Raw genomic sequence first — 19431 nt, forward strand, 5'->3', positions numbered from 1 at the left:
ATTTTAATATAGTCACTCTGTTCACAAAATTGTTGGAGACACTCACCAGCTCACCTGTATTTTTTGTTTGCATCTCCATTTGGTTCTATTTCTTGTTTTCTCTCTTTCCCTTCAAATTCATTTGTTCACACATAATGTCCAGATTTCCCCCTAGATATTTTCATGTCATTTATTATTTAAAATTCACTTTTGGCATTTCTACCAGCTGGGTTCTTACCAAATTTGGTTCTGCTGATTTCCTTCTGTCTTAATGCGTGAGTGCATTTTTGTGTGACTCATAGCATTTCTTCACTGGGTTCTGGACATCGCATGTAGATTTTGAGATTGAGAGATTTTGAGATTGAGAGTCACAGAATTTCTGTCTAAAATTGAGCAGTCCTCTTTGTCTGCCTGAAGTCTTGCTCTGTTGTCTGGTATGTGGTCTGGGAAGCCGAGGCAAGAAGATCAGTTGAATGCAAGAGTGTGAGGTAAGCCTGAGCAACATACTGAGACCTTGTTTCAACAAGCAAACCTCTTTTTCTGATGCCCTCTAATATCCAGCCTGAACTTTGCTTGGCTCTGTGTGGGCTCAGAGACTAACAGGGCTTGTCTCAGAATCCTAGCCACTCTGTGTCCATCCAGTCTTTGCATGCCTGTGTCTCTGAAAGGGTCTGTCCATTCCTCAGCCACTACTCAGAGGCAAACTGCTATCACTCCTTACTTATTGCCAGACTTTCAATTGCTTATGATTGGGGCATAGCTCAGCATTTAAAAAATAGATCACGTATCCTTTGGACGTTATCTAGGGGAATTTGTATTGGTAGAATTTTCCTTTTGAGAATCTACAATCCTGAAAAATTACCTTCCCTTTTAGACAATCTGACTTTGGGATTCCACTTATATTCAGGAAGTGCATAGGATACAAGTCCAGTTATACCCAGCTCCTCATCACTTCTACTCAGGCTTATGAATGTTCTGTTCAGATTTCTATTGTAGGGGCTGGAGAGATTGCTCAGTTGTAAAGAGTGCTTACTGCTCTTGCAGTGGATTCAAGCACCTACATCAGGCATCTCACAACTGCCTGTAATCCAGGTCCAGGGGCTCTCCTGACCTCTGGCCTGCACTGTACTCAAGTGCACCATCCCTCTACATATACACACAGTCAAAAATGGAAATAAGGGGCTGGAGATACAGCTCAGCAGTTAAGAGTGCTGGCTGCCATTGCAGAGGACCCAGGTTCTATTCCCAGCACCCACATGGCAACTAACAACCGTCTGTAACTCCAGTTCCAGGGGATCCTGTGCCCTCTTCTGACCTCTGCAGGTATTTTACAACACAGGTGCACTTACTGCATGCAGGCCATATACTCATACACATAAAATAATAAATAAAATGTTGTTTAAAAGATATGGTCTTTGAAGGGAACTGGAAATATGAAGTCATGCCATTCCACACGCCAGCTTCAAGCACTAAGCAAGACATAAGAATTCCACCCACTGAATCTGACTACAGATAGAACAAAGCTATGCTTCCCGTTGTGGGTTAAGTCAAGTGAGAACTGTCTGGGGTCCTGAACAGCGAGATCTAGCCTTAGAAAGTGAACCACAGATACCAGGAATACCTTGAACAAGTCAGATGAGACTGCATTTGGGAGTTCCTAGGCAGCTCTTTGGATGATAATGCAGGAACAAAGGCAGTAGAGACTGTGCTGTAAACTGCCATGAGTCAGGACAAAATTTGTCAGCATTGACTTATACCTCAATTATATCACGTATGCTCTTGCTTAGGAAATTATTGACTATTAAAATAATAACACTAAAGAGCTAAACAAATTAAAAGTATCAATTTTAGAAGTGATGGAAAATATTTATTAAAAGAGGTAGGGAGGAGGCAGCAGGTCCCAGCACTAAACTAAGAGTCTTACATTAAATTCCGTTTCATCTTCAGGAGCTTCTGTGGGGTTGAGGGCTGAATTTTTGCCCATTTGGTCATTTTAATGTCCCCAGCATCTAGAACAATGTCTACAACTTAGGAAGCACCCAAGAAGTCTTTGTACAAACATATTACCCCCATTTCTCAGATAACAAAACTGAAGTCTCAGATCATACTTAAACTGCTGAAAGTAGCACTGGTCTCCTAACTTATACACTGGCTCTGTCTAGCATCAAATCATACCTCCTTGAATACCTAGAAAGCAGAACTTGTACGATATTTCTGACCCCATTTATCGTTTAAACTCTGTGTGTTTACACAAAGAATTACAGCAGTCTAGTGTATGAGTTGTCAGGGCATTTATTTCATCTTCCACAGGTGGAGGAAGTACTCTCAGTTTTAACCAACAAGAGAGTATTCATTTCCAAAACCTTGTGAAAGAAATTTTTAAAAGCTATTATTTTTATTGTTTAATCTTGTTATTTTTTATTTTATGTGTATGAATGTTTTGTCTGCATGAACATAAGTGTATCCTGTGCATGCGGAACCAGAGGAGGCCAGAAGAGAGTATCCAATCCCCTGGAACTGGAATTACAGATGGTTGTTAGCTGCTATGTGGGTGCTGGGAACTGAACCCAGGTCCTCTGCAAGAGTTGCCAGTGCTCTTAAGCACTGAGCCATATTTCCAGATCCAACCTTAGATTTTTATTTTGTGCAAACTCTTACGTTTTCCCCTAAACTGTGTGAATTTGTTTTGCTGGTCCAGAATTTCTTTCCTCCTCTCAGACATGTATGCATTTTCTTTTAGAAAAGCCCATTTCTCAATTCCCATAGTTCTAATCTACCTATGTAAGTGCTGTTGAGTTCTTACACAACACAAGCTCCTGGGCTGCAATCATAGCACTGTGCCTACTGTCATGGCTAAGTCCAGGTGTGCCAGTAAGATTCAAGGGTCTGCTTTTTCTCCCAAAAGTTTTCAAAATAAAATTCACAAAGGAGATCAAGTCTTTTAATGAGAAGGAAACCATGGGACTGGTTGGGAGTTGAATTTTCCTCCACTCAGCGCTCTGCCTGAGGGTTAACAAGTGCATCCATCCCCTGAATGCTTAGGAGGCCATGGAACTTGAAGTCCAGTTTTTTTGCTGCTTGTCTAGAAGGACATTTCTAGTGTTGTATCCTTCACTGTAGGTATGCAGCTTAGGTAGGTTCTGCTATGCGTTTCTTCCTACATTTTACTTGTTATTTAGATCAGGGCAGATCCACCATCCATGAAACATGAAAAAAAAATTTAGTTCAATTTCACATGTGAAGAAAATGGTAAGGCCAAAATTGTAACTCAGGATTCCTGGTTTTTCCATTTCTTTTCATTTCCGCTTTACCATATAGATTATTTGTGGCTTTTATAATGTCTATTAGAAGACTATTGTCCACATGATAGCCTGATGGTGTCTCAAACTCACATCACTTCTGTGCCTCATCACTTTTTAACACCTCAGCTAAGCACTTCCTCTGGCTTCCAGACTTCCCCATAGGCTCCCTGATCCACTACCCTATCCCCCACTGCCCTTCCCCCGCCACCGTATCTCACCAGTCTTGGTGATTATTGTGGAAGTCTGTCTCCCGTTTGTGTTATATCGCAACTCTTATTGACTGCAGACCTAAGTGCACAGGAGCCTGAGGTCTGCAGGTTTCCTTTGAGGCTGCCTCCTTACAGCAGAGAATCCCATGGGGGAAAGGCCTCCACAGAATGGAAGAAAGAAACTACAGAAAAGGGAATAGAAAAACTGACAAAGAAAACCTCCCCTCCTGTGGGTGTATTTTTATAGAAGCTGGCTGGCTTGGTGTTGTCTTTGAGCACCAGCTACTCCCTGGGTTTAATCTGTGCACTGGTCTGTTCTGCTAGGCCTGGGGTATTCATGAAGATGGATCTCAGACATAACATCCACATAGCCATTTTCCCTCTGCTTCAGGATCATAGACATTTTCCACAAACTTAGTCATATTCAGCCTAGTCTAAGCAAAGAATGTCAGAAATGGAGGTTGAGTTCTGATTCACAGAAATCCAGAGGGCTCCTTTTTGCATCACAGAAGGCCTTGGGACAATTTGTGGGTCTGTTGCTTCTTTCATCAATGCTTTTTAAGCAGTGAAGAATAATATTCTTATAGGAAAATATTTTTGAGTGAAATAGTGCTTTGTATGAGCATTGAATTGGTTTTAGAAATGTAATGGTCAATGTGGTGGTTTTAGAAATGGGTCTTTGATGCCTCAGCTCCTTCCTTCTTGTTGAGGGGGTATGGATTTAGTGGTTTGCTTCTAACAAACAAGATATGGCAGGAGTGATGGTGTGCTCTGTCTGAGATGAGGGCATCAACAGCACCATGGGGCCTCCTGTTCCTGGGCCATTCACATTGGAAGTTTTTTTCCAAAATTAAGTTTTCATTCAAATATCTCTATGGAAAGACCCATATGGCTAGGGAATGAGTCTGTCAACAGCCAGGAAGCCAGTGGCAATAGTCAGGCACGAGTCATCTTGGAAGTGCATTGTCCAGGTGCAGTCAAGCCCTCGATTACTGCAACCTCATGAGAGTTTTTGAGGCAACCACCTAAGCTGCTCCTAAACTCCTCACCACAGAAACTTGGATGGTAAATGTTTATCATTTTGTTACATAGCAATTTATCTATTAAAAAGATTTTGGTCATGAATACTTGGACTTGACTTTGATGCCAGGGTTTTGAATTTCAAATTGTTGACATAAAAGATAAGATTTTTGTGGGGTCTTGGAAGGTGAATCAATTTTGCGTGTGGGAGGAATATAAATAATTTATAGCTGAAGGGCGGCTGTGGAAGTTGAAAAGATGTCCACAAGTATGTTGATGCTCTTTTACTCCGAAGTAGAGCCCAATTCTCTTTTTCTAGCAATAAATAATACACCAGCATTTCTAGAGGTGGGTTCATGGGTATGCATCTGGTGGGTTGCTGATGGTCCCCTGTTCTTCAGAACCCCACATCTGGTTTAATATTCTTTCCCATAACTTGAAGTTCTCGACTATTTTTAATTAGACCACGCTATCTTAGTTGTATACACATTATGTCACCAGCTTCCAGCTGCTTCTGCTACAACCCTGGGGTCACTGCCTATTTTGAGAGTTGTGTTTTCTTTTTCTTATATATTTTTCCTCTTATTTATTAGTGTATACTAACTATGTAAAGGGTTTTGTTATGATATCTCCATAAATGAATGTAATGCACTTTGGTCCTATTTACCTGATCTAGTATTCGTTTTCTCCGTCTTCTGTTTTCCCCTTCCACATCCCTAAATAGTTCCTTTATTTCCATTGTCCCTCCATTCCAATTTGGCATATAGAAAAAAGTAATAATTTTTATGTGTGTGTGTGTGTGAGAGAGAGAGAGTTTTGTATGAAACTTGTTTCATACAAATGATTTAATTTCATTTTTTAAAAAATGATTTTTATTGAATTTTTGTGTATTTCATACAGAATATCTTAAATAATCTTAGTCTTCTTTATACCCCTGTCCCCACTAGCACCCTCCCAACTCCTTCCCCCACTGGAACCCATATATTCTGTCATCCGTGTTAAGGCCCACTGGATCAAGTCAGTGTCACTAGATGTTCCCCAGTGCAAGTCCATCCGCTGAGCTCTAGTCAGCCTATCTAGAGTGCCTTGTTTCAGGAAGATCAGCTCTTCCTCACCCAGCAGTAATCAGTTGTCAATATTTCTTCAGCTAAGATTGGGGTCTGCTGTTTATTTCCCCAGTTCTATGCTGGTTTTTTATCTGCCTGAGTTGGCATGGGACTTGTGTATGCTGACACAACTGTCATAGAATCATATGAGCAGGGTCCTAGGAGCTTGAAGGACTCTGTTTCCATATGGTCATGCACCTCCTCCCTGGCTCTTACAATCTTTCTGCCCCCTCTTTCTCAATGGGCCCTGAACCCAGAGTGGGTGAAGATTAATATAGGAGTCCTGTCCAAGAACCAGCATTCTGCAGACTCTTAATCTCTATGTTTTGGCCACTTGTGTTCCTGGCCCTCTGTTGTATGAGGGAGCTTCATTAATGAGAACTGAGGATTCATTAGTTCTCTGTTCCATGTGCCTTAGGTGTAGAGGTTGCATTGTAGGTGTGTTGCTTAGGTCTGGGCAATTCATAGACAATGTCTGTGTGTGACCATTTGTGGTACTTGGTAATAGTTTCCAACTTGTGCAAAAGAAGCTTCTTTGATGAGTGGTGACTGGGATATTTTTCTGTAAATGTAAGGATGCATATTTTGCACATAGTAAGGAATTGCACTGGTCTAAGGATGTGACTGTCTTGGCATTCCCTGTCTCACTACCTTCTTCCAGCTCTTACATTCTTTCCTCCTTCATCAGTGTTCCTTGTGCCTTGGAGCATGTGATGTGCATATTCTAACTATGGCTAGGCATTCAGTGGCCATTTATTCTCTGTACTTGGTTATAAGTCTCTGTAAGCCCTACTGACCATTGCAAAGAGAAGGTTTTCTGATCAAGGCTGCCAGCAGCACTATATTATGGGCATAGACAGTTATTTAAAGACAAATTGAGGACCTAGAGATGGCTCAGCAGTTAAGGGCACTGGCTGCTCTTACAGAGGACCCAGGTTTGGTTCCTAGCACCTACATGGTGGCTAACAACCATCCTTAACTCCAGTTCTAGGGGACCTGACACTTTCTTCTGACCTCTGTGGGCACTGCATGCACATGGCACACTTACATATATTCAGGCAAAGCACTCATACATAAAATTAAAAAGAAATAAAACCTTTAAAAGGCAAATTGACAGACACATGGTAACCATTTAGGAAAACAACAGAAACACTTCTCTACAAGGGCCTCTGACCTTCCTAGCCACTGGATTTTGACCAGGTTTATATCACCAGATGTGCATTCTTGCCTACAAAACAGACATCAATCCAATTAGAAAGTGGTTGGTTACCCTCTGTAACTTACCACTATTGTATCAGTGAGGCCATTTTGTCTGGCCAGCCTATATTGCTGAGTAAGACTGTTGATGTCAACTATTCCTCAGAAGCCTGCATAGTACCTTTCAGTACTATGAGGGCTAGCCAGCCGGCAGGAAGCTTCCAGCCCAGTTCCAGATTGATTTCTTTATGTCCTACTACCAAGGCATGTGGCATCTTCAGCAATGGAGTCTTACTGTCTTGTTCTGGTAGAAAACCTCAAGCAGTGGCAATTGCCTGTGTTCTTTTGGGTTCAGTTGCCTCCCTGGCCAACAAATTGTAGAAAAGTAGCTCACCCCTAGCACTGGGATTTCTGTCTAGTGACCCATGGCTTCTGGGATCAGCTTTATTCACCAGTACAAGGTACCTCCACTCCAACTCTTTAAAAAATATTTTTGAGTGGGCTGGAGAGATGACTCAGCACTTTAGAACACTGACTGTTCTTGCAGAAGACCCGAATTCGAATGCCACCACCAAATTGGAAGATAACAACTGTCTGTAACTCCAGTTCCAGGAGATCTGACAGCCTCTTCTGTCCTCCACGGGCATTGCACAACACAAGTGCACTTACCTACATGCAGGCAACACACACATACACATAAAATAAAAGTCATAAAATATAAAAAAATTTGATTAGCTTATCAAGTATCAGATTTCTTTGTGGTTTTTTCATTCTCCCTCCTCTCCAGAATCTCCCTCCTTGCCCCCTGTTTAATCCTTTCTTTCCCTATTGTTCTCTATTACAGTTTTGTATCACATGGGCTCTGCTGTCTCCTCTCCCCTTTAGAGAACCCTTTCCCCCCTCACAGGCCCCTTTCCACTCTTCTGGACTCTACACACTCACTCTCACATAAATGCACATGTAAAACGTTAGTTTGGGTGGTTTTCTTCTTCAAGCCACATTAGCCTCTGAGCTGAGATTGTCCTCCTAGACAGTTGCATCTTACATTCCCATTGGGATAGTAGAAACTTTGTCCATAGGCATACAGTCTGCCATCTTCCCCACCCAACACTACTTTTTTTTTGCCCTCATAGGTGTGGTGGTTTGAATGAGAAATATCTTCTATAGTCTTAGGAATCTGAACACTTGGTCCCCAGTTGGTGATACTGTTTGGGGAGGTTTAGGAGATGTGACATTGCTGGAGGAAGTATGTTGCTGGGATGGGGCTTTGAGTTTTTAGTCTTCCCCCAAATCCCCTTCTTCCCCCAGAGACTGTTCGTTCTGCTTTGTGTTTGCAGATGGAGATGTGCTCTCTCAACTTGCTGCCCCTGCTGCCGTGCTGTTGCTTGCTGCTGTGCCTCCCTGCCATGACGGACTCTTATCTCTCTGGAGCTATAAGCCAAAATGAACTTCTCTTCTATAAATCACTTCCATAGAGTGTCACAATGTTTTATCATAGCAATAAAAGTAACTAATACAGCAGGTATTAAAATATTTTAAAATATTTCTTTTTAAAATATTTCTACAATTTCTGTTCTTAATTCTTTCTCAATATTTGTTTCCCAGAGGACCCAACTGACAGTGGTTCCAGGAATGGTTGGAGGAAACTCCTGGTGAGATGCGGATTTGAGCTTGGATTACTCAAAGCCTCACTAACAATGAGAACTCCACTGCAGTTGGTATGGGATGGGGTAGAAATAGTCTCTGGCATGAGATTTCTGCCCAATTACAAAACATTTTCTGGTGAATTGAAAGAATATTGCAAAACAATGCTTTAGGCATTTGAAAAGGTTAAGAGGAAACAGTTCACACAAGGAAAGTAGAGTTGGCTGCTTGTCATTAAGTTGTATTATTGCCTGATAGAAGAGAAATGAAAATCTAGACAGTTAAAAATTGAAAACTAAGATCAGGAGTCCTCTTTGTTAGCTTTCAAACAGGTCACTCTTGTCAGCATAAAGACCAAACTCAGGACTAAATAGAGCCTTAGAATTCAAAGATAATTGGATAGGCAGCTGAAAGGGATCTATTATGAGAAGATTAGGATGAGGAAACTGGAATTCTGACATATGGGTGTGGGGACTTGTTGGCTGCCACCCAGTACTTCTCTGAATTCTCAGAGTGTAAGAGGCTGCCTCTCCCCTTCCAATTATGAAGCCATTGCAAGCTACATAACCAACACCTGTATCTTCTCCAAGGGAATAGCTCTACCATACCCCATCAAAAGATCCCACTGTTCCAATTCTCTTGGCTTGTAGGCCTGTATTAAGCTTCAAAATGACCCAATTAGGGAAACTGTTGGACTGGTAAAGAAAAGCATTATATTTTTGCTGGTTAGATTTTGTCAACTTAATACAAACCAGAGTCAACCCAAGAAGAAGGAACCTCAACTGATTTTCCCAGATCAGATTGTCCTGTGGACATGTCTGTGCGATATTTTCTTAACTGAAATTGATGTAAGAAGGCCCAGCCCACTGTGAGTGGTACCATCCTTAGGCAGGTGGACTTGGGCTGTTTAGGAATTGTATCTGAGCAAGCCACGGGGAGCAAGCCAGCAAGCAGCATTCCTCCATAGCCTGTGCAACAGTCTCCATGGTCCTGCCTTTAGTGCCTGTTCTGGTCTCTCTCTTTTTAAAATTATTTTAAATATAATAACCACATGATTAGAAGAAGCATTTCATTAAAGCTTTAACATATTCAGTAACAATTTCCAGAGTAAGGATATATCTCTTTCAAAAGTTGCTGTAAATTTTTAGATTCACAGTTGAATTAATATGGTTATATAATATTGAACTCAGTATAAACCCTGTAAGACATAAAATTGAATGAGTTTTTAACCTTTAAAGATCTCCATTTCATTTAAAAATGTTTCCTACATTTTTAATGCTACTAATGCTTAGATGTTTGCACATGTGTCGTTAATCTCTATGTAACTGATTATAACTAGTCATAGTTGGCTACACTTAGATCCTTGGCACCTGAGTATGGATATAAAGTCACCAGGTAGATTTCAACGATAATGTTTATCACCTCTACTAATTAACATGAAGTAAATTTTTATGCTTCCTCCTCAAATATGTCTTTTTTAAAAAAAATTGATTTTTTTGTGTATATCATACAGAACATCCCACAGAATCTTATTCATCTATATTCCCACTTCCCAAACGGCACCCTTCCATAGTGCCCCCCCACTGGAGCCCATATACTCTTTCATCCTTGTTACTGTCCACTGTGTTGTCGCCCCCCCGCCCCAGCCATTCCCCAGTGCTTGTCCATCTGCTGAATCTAGTCAGCCTATCTAGAGATCCTTGTTTTAGGAAGATCAGCTCTTCCTCATCTAGCAGCAATCAGTTGTCAATATTCTTTAGGTAAGATTGGGGTCTGCTGTTCATATTCCCAGTTCTATGCTGGGTTACTGTCTGGGATTCCTTTGGGCCACCCTGGCCAACAACTCAAAGGAACATATCTCCTGTCTGGCATTGTTTCTTGTTATGTAGCCTTTAGCTATACACATGGACTCATGTAGAGATGAGTATAATTTGTCATGAGTATAATGTATGTATAATTTGTCAGTAGGTTGTTGGACTAATATGGTTCCCTCTGGTTTTTTTCAGGGGTAACATGGGCTTGGGAGAAGCCCCTGGCTTCTTTCTTTTACCAGTTCCACCTATGTGAAGATAAGTCAAAGGTCCTGCTTGACAATGGCTAGCTTCATGTGGAAGCATGGAGGAAGTGTTTCTTCTGTGTCGACCCTGGGTTTGGAGACATTCTTAAGACAAAGGATTTGAAACCTTGGCAAAGACTTCAGGGAATGGTACAAACTGCCAATGTGGCTTCTAGAATTCATAGAAAAGGATGGACATTCTGAATGAAGTAGACATTGGCAGAACTGCTACTTCAGATGCTGGAGGGAGGGACCAGACTTGAGAGAGTGGGCATGCTGGAATGGGGATATTCTGTCAGAAAGTCTGCCGAAGGACTAAGAGAAGGACCAGAGTACACATACCATTTACCCCCAGAACACTGCCCTGCATCAGTATGAATTTCATTGTTGGCTTTTCTTTGTAGACAAGGTCTGATGATGGTAGAGCCTATCACAGAACTCCATTATATTGTTAACAATGGAGTTTTTCAGGTACAATATTTCCACAGTAGGGATGATATTTAAACCCATATCTTATTGACAGGAAAGGCTGCTATCTTTAATGTGACTCAAAACAAGATGGAACATATGGGTTATTTGATCAGCAAACTCTATCATTATGAGTATAAAAATGCAAATCCATTAGTGTTTGAAACTAGATAATAATACCTTTTGAACATAGCTCTTGAACTGATGATTACTCTTTAAAAAGAGAATTCATGGTCATGGAGAACCAAGTGACCAAGGTTTCAGAACCCATAAAATTGGGTAAGGTCCTGATGAAATATGAAGACAGAAAACCAAGTTCACCCAGCCATATACTATCATTAACTAGTGGTGCAGCTAGGATTTAGAAGGGAAAGAAAGACCAGGGAGCACAAGCAGCCTACATGTATCCCAGGCTGACCTTAAGTGTATCATAGCCTCTTTTTCAGCCTTTACCTATGGTATAACTCACATCGCACGATCCAGAAGCATAGTAAAGTGTTGGAATACTCTACTGAAGATGTAGCTGAAACAAAGATCGGAGAATAGTCTGGGGACATAGTGGGACCCTCCAGGATGCAATACCCAACACCATTACAGGCCTCTGTGTGGTGGTATGTCACCAAAAGAAAGAGCACACAGGTTCAGAAACTAAGGATGGAAGTAAGGGTGGTTCCATTTACCAGTGACCCACTGAGATCTGCCTCCTATTCCTGAGACTGTAAGCTCTGTAGCATTAGAGAAGGAACTCTAATATTTTTAAGAAGAACATTCTTGCCAAGAGAATCAACCAAAGTCTCATAAAACTATAAGCTATGCCTACCTGTCTTCTAAAACCTTTTTGCCCTTGTATTAAAAGATGAGCATGTTAGAAGAAAAATAACTTTCTTGGCAGATATATCCAAACCTTAATTACAGAAGGAGGTGGGGCAGGTGATCTGCTTGCATACCACATGGTGGATCCTTGCTCAATTGTCTACATGTGGACAAGAGCAGTGGGAAACCAAGAACATGTGGTACAAGGAGTGAACCTCGCCAGTATGGAAATGAGCCAGGTGTAGCCCTCTTTGAGAAAGCTCTCCCTGCTTTTATTAAGGAACACTCATTTAAAGTTTCCAGCTGTTGACTATATTTCTATCACCTTAGCATTTGAGTTGAGGTACTGGCCTTCTCCAGAGTGGCCCCTGGGCCTAAGCAAGTCTGTGCCTGAAAAGCACCCGCTTAGGCTGGATGGTGTGGATCACAGTCTGGTACTTCTGATCAGCTGTCTCTTTCCTTTCACATGCTTTAGTTCCCAGTAACAATGTTTCTGTGGTCCTAACTCTCCATAACCTCTCTGCCCCAAGACCCAATATCCATTGAGATGGACTTTAAGAAGATGACTGAAGTATATTTTATAATAATGGTTTCTTTCCAAAGGAGGAAGTCATAAAGCAAATTGGTGGTTTTAAAAGAAATGTTTAAGCAAGTAAAGAGGAATCTGGGTCCTCCAACAACAGAGAAATAATAAATCTTTGAGGTGATGGATATGCCAGTTATCTTGAGCTGATCATTACACATTATATATACGTATTGAAATTTCACAATGTACTCTAAAATATGTACAATTATGTGCCAATTACATTTTTAAAGGAAATGTTCAAATGTTCAGTGATGATGAGAGACTATATTTCTGGCATCACTTGAGTGCTGCATTTGTAAATGCATTTTGTTTCTGGATTATTTGTACACTTGCATTCACTGATGATAGTGTTTAATGTTCCAAAAGTATTTTTCACTTCTGAAAAATATGTTGTACAAGTAAGACATAAGTGACAAAAAGATTACAGCTCTGTGAAATCCCTGAATCTACCTCTCTCTAGTATCTGTGCACATTGCTCTCTCCAGGACTTTGCTCATGCCCTGTGCTTCCTTCTCTCCTTGCTGCCCAAACAGAACCCAGGATCCTCATCTCTCCAGGGATGTCTTGCCCAGTAGCTTTCCCTGACTGCTCATGGGAAGTGCCATTCTTTCTTCTTTGTTCTTAAATGAATGTTTGTGTTTTGAGAACAGACCTACAGTTCAGTCATATTTTTATTTGCTACTTTGTCTCTGGCCAGTGTCTAGAGGAGAGAAAGCTAAATACACATAGCTGGCTTTTCCTTGTTTGGACTACCCACGCATTTTCCTATGGTACAGGCTAAGGAATGAGGTGTTTTTTTTTTTTTTTTTTTTAAGATTTTGTTCACTGGGTGCCATTGATTATTGTTTGAAACCTGCCTATGTCTATGGCAGTGTGCAGATACACAACCTTAACTAGTTCATATTTTCTCTCTGGTTCTTAATTTGTAACATAAGGAAACTAGATTTTATAATGAAAATCAACTAATATTTACTGAACACTTACTGAATACAAGGGCCCAGGAACCTGGTTAAACAAATTTTCTAAACTATTTTATTCAACCTTTATTGTAGAACTTTAAAGAACTGGAGTAAAGAACTTGAATTGCAACCACCTGCTAGTAGGTAGTACAGTCCCAAGTAAGTCCTCAACTCATGCTCTAACTGCTATACCATTTTGCCTCTGTTTTAAAAATGAGTGAAAAATTAAGATTTTTTTTCTAACTGCAGAATTTCTGAGAAATACTATTGGTTTTAGAGTAATAGAGCTGAAGATACTAAAAAGCTTTTTCAAGGATTGAAATATTAAAGAACAATTACAGGAGTCATTATTTTGGATGGGTCTACTATGATAAGATTCTTTGCGTAGGAATCTTTTATCTAAAGGGATAACTTCTGGGTGTGATGACTCACACCTGTAATCCCAGCATCTGGGAAACTGAGGCAAGAGGATTGTTGAAAATTCAAGGACAGTTTGAATGTCAGAGTGAATTTCAGATAGGCCTAGGTTAATAGTGAGACCGTCTCAAAAACAAACAAACAGGCTGGAGAGATGGCTCAGCAGTTGAGAGCACTGCCTGCTCTTGCAGAGGACCCAGGTTTGGCTCCCAGCATTCACACAGCTGCTAGCAATCTTCCCTAACTCCAGTTCCAGGGTATCTGATGCCCTTTTCTGGACCCCACTGGTATTGCATGACTCATATGCACTTACGTACATGCAGGAAAAACACTCACACAGAATAACAAACAAAATCCAATAATAATAAATAAATGGATACCATAGCTGCAGAGTGATGAAGTTAGTGAGGAACTGTGTGGTACATGCTGAGACCCTTGGACCTCATCCTGTCTAGACTTCAGCATACACAAAGTTGCCCATTAACAGCCCTGAATCCTTCTGACGGGGGTCAGAAGCTAGTGACAGCCAGGCGGAGAAAGCAGGTTTTGTTCCTTTTCGATAGATTATATTCTTAGTAATCTGGTGAATGGGAGGAAGTGAGGTCTTGGATAAAAATAGAGCCCCTTTAATTTTGAAAATAGTGAGAGAAAATTAAAATAGCAAAAGCTAGTCCCAGAGGCAGGTAGATTATGACACCAACATTGTTGAGATAGACAAGGAAAATGATTAAAGGAAAATGCATGGTAATGTGAGAGGAACTTTGTGTCTGTTCCTATCAGGTGCTTGCCAACAATCCTTGCACTCAAAAAGTTGCTATGTGTGGGTTGTAAATGGAATGGTATTCATTGGGGATAGTGCCACATTTCTCAACTTTAATGAGTCTTGTTTTTATTATTAGTTTTTTAGTTAACATGAAATAGGTTATGACGTTTTCATACACGTGTTTCATTGTACTTCCCTCATATTCACCCCCACCCCCATTACCCTCTTGTTCCTTCTAATTAGCACCTGTTCGTCCCACACTCAGCTCTCCTACTTTGATGTCAGGTACAGATGTGTGTACCTGTTGGTCTAGTTTGTTTCTCCGGTGCACTGATAAACACTATAACCAAAAGCAACTTGGGGAAGAACAGGTTTATTTCGCCTTATAACTCCCAGATCCATCACTGAGGGAAGTCAGGGCAGGAGCTCAATGCAGGAACCTGGATGCAGGAGCTGAAGCAGAGAGCACAGAGGAACTCTGCTTACTGGCTTTCTCAGCTGCCTTTCTTAAGCTCAGGTCTACCTGTTCAAGGACAGGACCACCCACAGTAGGCTGGGCCCTCCTACATCAATTAACAATCAAGAAAATGCCTCATGGACATGACCAATGCCAATCCAATGGAGGAAATTCCTCAGTTGATGTTCCCTCTTCCCCGGTGTCTCCAGTTTGTGTCATGTTGACAAAAACAGCCAGCACACTGGTGAATCTGGCTTCTGCATCATAGGAAAAAATACGAAATATTTACTTTTCTGTATCTGGCTTATTTTACTTGTCATTATGATCTCTAATTTCATCCACTTTCCCCCACAAATGGCATAGTTTTGTTATTCTTTATGATGGAATAAACCTCCACTGTGTATGTATATACCACGTTTTCCTTATCCTTTTATAACTGTTCTTTCTCTTGATCCCACATGGCCACACAAATTTCTCCAAAGAGTCCAGAAAAGGGTTTCTGATTAAGGCAGGGTGGGGTTGACTAGGACGGCTATAGGTTAGAGTAGCCAGTGAAGACTGAGGTACTTCTGGGGGTCTCTTGCACTTTTCTCATAAAACAGAAGTTTTCTATGCCTAAGAGTACAATACTAGTATCAGCTGGAGTTTAGATGTCACTTCTAAGCACTTAGGGAAGTGCATGAATGATCGAAATGTTATTAACAAATCTTCAGTGCTAATAACAATAAACAACAATGGCTGTTGTTCCTTCTTAGTTCCCAAGGAAACAGAACCTGAGACAAAAGGCTTCTCTGCTGTCCATCTCAGTCTGAAGGAGGGACCAAGGTGAGTGTCACAAGCAAGGTGGGAGAACTCAGATTAAGCTCTCACACCATGGCACCACATCTTTCAGAAATTGTTCAGGTCACTTCAGAATTGTCCCTAGGTGGTAAAGAAGAACATGAGGGAGAATTAATCTACTGACTACTGTCTCCTTTCGGTGGGAGGATTTGCTTCATGGAGCGTTAACTTCTCCATGTTCTTTATTGTGCATTTGTGCGAGTGGGCACCAATTAGGGTCCTACAGCAGATTTGGAAGAACAGCACTCATTGAGAAGAAAGTAAAAAAGCAAAGAACAGTAGATGAGACACTGTCAAAATGCAAATGTCCAAATTAGGTAACAATGGACAGAGACAGATGGAGCTCTGTGCTGGGAACTGGGGCGTAACTCTTCAGTGACTCAGGTAGTTAGTTCCCCACTTGCATCATATAGGTAAGGACTTGCTTTGTCTGCAATATGAGGACAATACTTTCTTCTTTCCATAATGAGGATTGAACCTAGGGCCACATGCATGCTAGACAAGTCCTTTACTACTGAGCTATATCTCCAGCCCAGGGAATATCCTCTCTCTCTCTTGTCTCTGTCTCTGTCTGTTTCTGTCTCTGTCTCTGTCTCTCTCTCTCTCTCTTCGATGTTTCATGGGAGAAGAATTACAAGTCAAATCAGTCATAAAGTCCCTTTCATGGTGGCTACCTATAATGTCTACGTGTCTTAAGGTAAGAGATTGAGTGAAATAAAGTAAAATCCCCATTACATCCCTCTTAATATTTTCAATCTTCCATTTCTACCATCAGTTTCATTTATTCTGTCAGCCCTTCAGCTGCTGAGAGTTGGTTGACCTGTGGGATGACATGCTGTAGGGGTTTGAACTGTGAATTCATTCCCTTATTCAGCAATTTTTGCTACAATTGTCCACTTTATATATGGACTTTTTTTTTTTTTTTACTATGGACACATAAAGAAGTACTCAAGTGCATCTTATGGAGTTCAAATATATTCTTCTCTGCTCCTATTTGATGGAACCAAGCTTAGCTCCTCCCATGATCCTCTTGACTTCTCCTATTTTCTGGTCTAATACATGGTAGTCACAGCTACAAGTTCCACAGAATCCTTTCTGTCTTCACAGAACACTTCTTCCACTTTGAATCTGGTAGCGCCCTTGAGTGCTACCTTCAGGACACTGAATTGCCTAATTCTCACTACTGTGGGAGTTCACTGCATCTTTATAGAGTTTTTTTTTTAAATCTTGCAATATGACATATTTTTCTAGGCTGCTCAAAGTATAGATATTAAATTATTCCAATTAGCATGATATCATCAACACCAAGGAGCACTAATATGTAATAACAAGATGATAGGGGTTGCTATTGACTCTGATTTGAAAGAGAATAGCACAGTTATCTTGATCCTTGGGCAGGTAGCAAAGTGTAACTCTGTCTCAGCCATGTGAAATTAAGTAACTTTTAAATTCTCTTTCTTGAATGGAATAAAGAAGAATACATTCACCAGATTAATAGCTGCATATCAAGTGCCTGAAGACCATGATGTTTTCTCTAGTACAGATAGATACCACATCTGGAAATACCATCTGTATTTGGCACTCTCATCCAGTTAAATTTTTGGCAGACTAGTGCCATCTGCCATGTTTCATCTGGGCTTTTTAAATGCCAAAACACTGAAAGGAGATAGGAAAGAAAACATGACGCCTGCTTATTTTAAGTTTTACAAGGCAGTTTTCACCTCTCAAGTTCCTCTTGGGATATAGCATTCTGTCTGATGTATTTTGGCTAAGACTTGGGAAGTTTGGGAGGCTTTGACTTGGTCTTTCCTACCACAGTGGCCTTGATTTCTCAAATTAGAAGACACGTGAAGATTCTTCTAGTTACCAGTTAACTAGGTGTATCTACCCAATTATACATTTGAGGACTTCTCTGAAAAAGTCAGAGAAAAGCTATACTTATCACCTGGCTTCCATGAACTTTAACCAGGGAACCATAATGATATTTTGTGTTTCCAATTATTAGTGGAAAATCGGATGCACTCTGATTTGCAATTCCCTCAAAATGGATATTATAGAAATTAGTTTTTGTTTAAAGTTACCCTTCAGAGTTGTTAGTGTAATATTCACTAAATAAACTTGTGGTAGGTCACACTGTTCTTCCTAAAGCAGATCTACTTTTCCCTTTAATAAATGAACTCCAAGTCCAGGAATGAGAGAAAAACAAGAAAAAATATCATGGAAACCAAGGATGAGGACATTTCAGGGACATGGTGTTTTTTCTCTAACCTTCTCGGGTACTAGGTGAGGGCGTCTAATAGTTCTGAGCAGTGGAAGGCAGGCAGTGCTGTACACACCACCATGATGCCTGTCCACAGGATCCTCACATGCTTTTCCATCTTATTTTATAGATTATAGGGAACAGAACAGAACAAAGGTGAGCGTCACCAAAGACACCTTTTCCCTGATGCCCTGTGCTTTCCATGTTATTCGTTTAAGCAGCTGGTGAGTCATAATCACTAGATGAAAGATTATTAGACCTGGAGTAGGAAGCACTGAATCTGTTTCATGGTTCTGTATCTTAGTAGTTTAACCACAGACAAGGCCAACATTACCTCAAAGCTTAGTTAGTCCATCTATAAAACAATGTGCTGGATAAGACAGTTGTGCAAGATTGTAAGTACATAGTCGATCCTCTGTTTCAGTGGGCCCTGCACTCTCAGATTTAGCTGACTTTCAAAAACATTGGGAAAATTACATTTGTATTGAACTTGTGCATATTGTTTCTTATCATTATCCTTGATGTAATGTAGTATGAAGCTATTTACATATCATATTAGGTATAATAATTAATCTAGGGGTTATTTAAACTATACAGGAGGAAGTATGTAGCCTATATTCAAATACTGTGAACATCCACAGAATTTGATAGCTCTTGGGGGTCCAAGTAAAAGCCCCCTACTCAGATACTGCGGACAACTGTAATCTGAAATTACCTCATATTAAAGAGTCCCTGTCTGATGTGGGGAGTTGTATATTCCAAGGGTCTTTTACTTTAATGAGTATAAAAGCCACTTCCTGACTTGGCTGGTTTTACTGGGAAGTTAGAGTAGGCTTAGTTCTGACTGGAGTAAATCCCATTCCATTTTTACTTTGAATTTTACTGCAGATTGGTGCTTGTCCTAAAGATTAATTTCATTCCTTGACATCCTAGGGGAATTGCATCATGTCAACATGCTAAGATGCTCTTAATCTGCACAGTGGGCCCTGTGTACTCATGGACTCCAGACAATCTGGTGAACACTCAACTCGTCACGTCTTCTGTACTTAACATCTTTCAAAATACATTTTCTTTTCTGATCTTAAAATAAATCCACTGAAGAACAAGTAGAATATTCACAATAAGGAAGAACATTTTATAATGATAATTATGTTGCTCTAAAAGGCTATAATAAACTTTAAGCAAGTGCTTCCTATTTTATTTTCCGTGCAAACAATTTATAAGCAGAACTGTCCTTGTGACATGATAATGAAAGAGCAGTCACACATGTCAGCTGGGGCAATTATGTTCTTCAGATGTCTGCCATAAGTATTATATGATTCCTTCCTGCTGACACCTTATCAATGGTGACATGC

The 19431-nt window shown here is 40.5% G+C and overlaps 1 long non-coding RNA gene across 1 annotated transcript; it reads left to right on the forward strand.

The window, feature by feature from the left end:
- The first annotated feature begins 423 nt into the window (after window positions 1-423).
- LOC115066969 lies at window positions 424-19114 on the forward strand. Its single transcript, XR_003846408.1, has 6 exons — window positions 424-467; window positions 8151-8335; window positions 8419-8531; window positions 15732-15801; window positions 18207-18232; window positions 19010-19114. It is a non-coding gene; the product is annotated as an uncharacterized LOC115066969 (long non-coding RNA).
- Window positions 19115-19431: the final 317 nt, after the last annotated feature.

The sequence above is a fragment of the Nannospalax galili genome, unplaced genomic scaffold, assembly GCF_000622305.1.
Source record: "Nannospalax galili isolate Female #2095 unplaced genomic scaffold, S.galili_v1.0 scaffold891, whole genome shotgun sequence".
NCBI classification, from domain to species: domain Eukaryota; kingdom Metazoa; phylum Chordata; class Mammalia; order Rodentia; family Spalacidae; genus Nannospalax; species Nannospalax galili.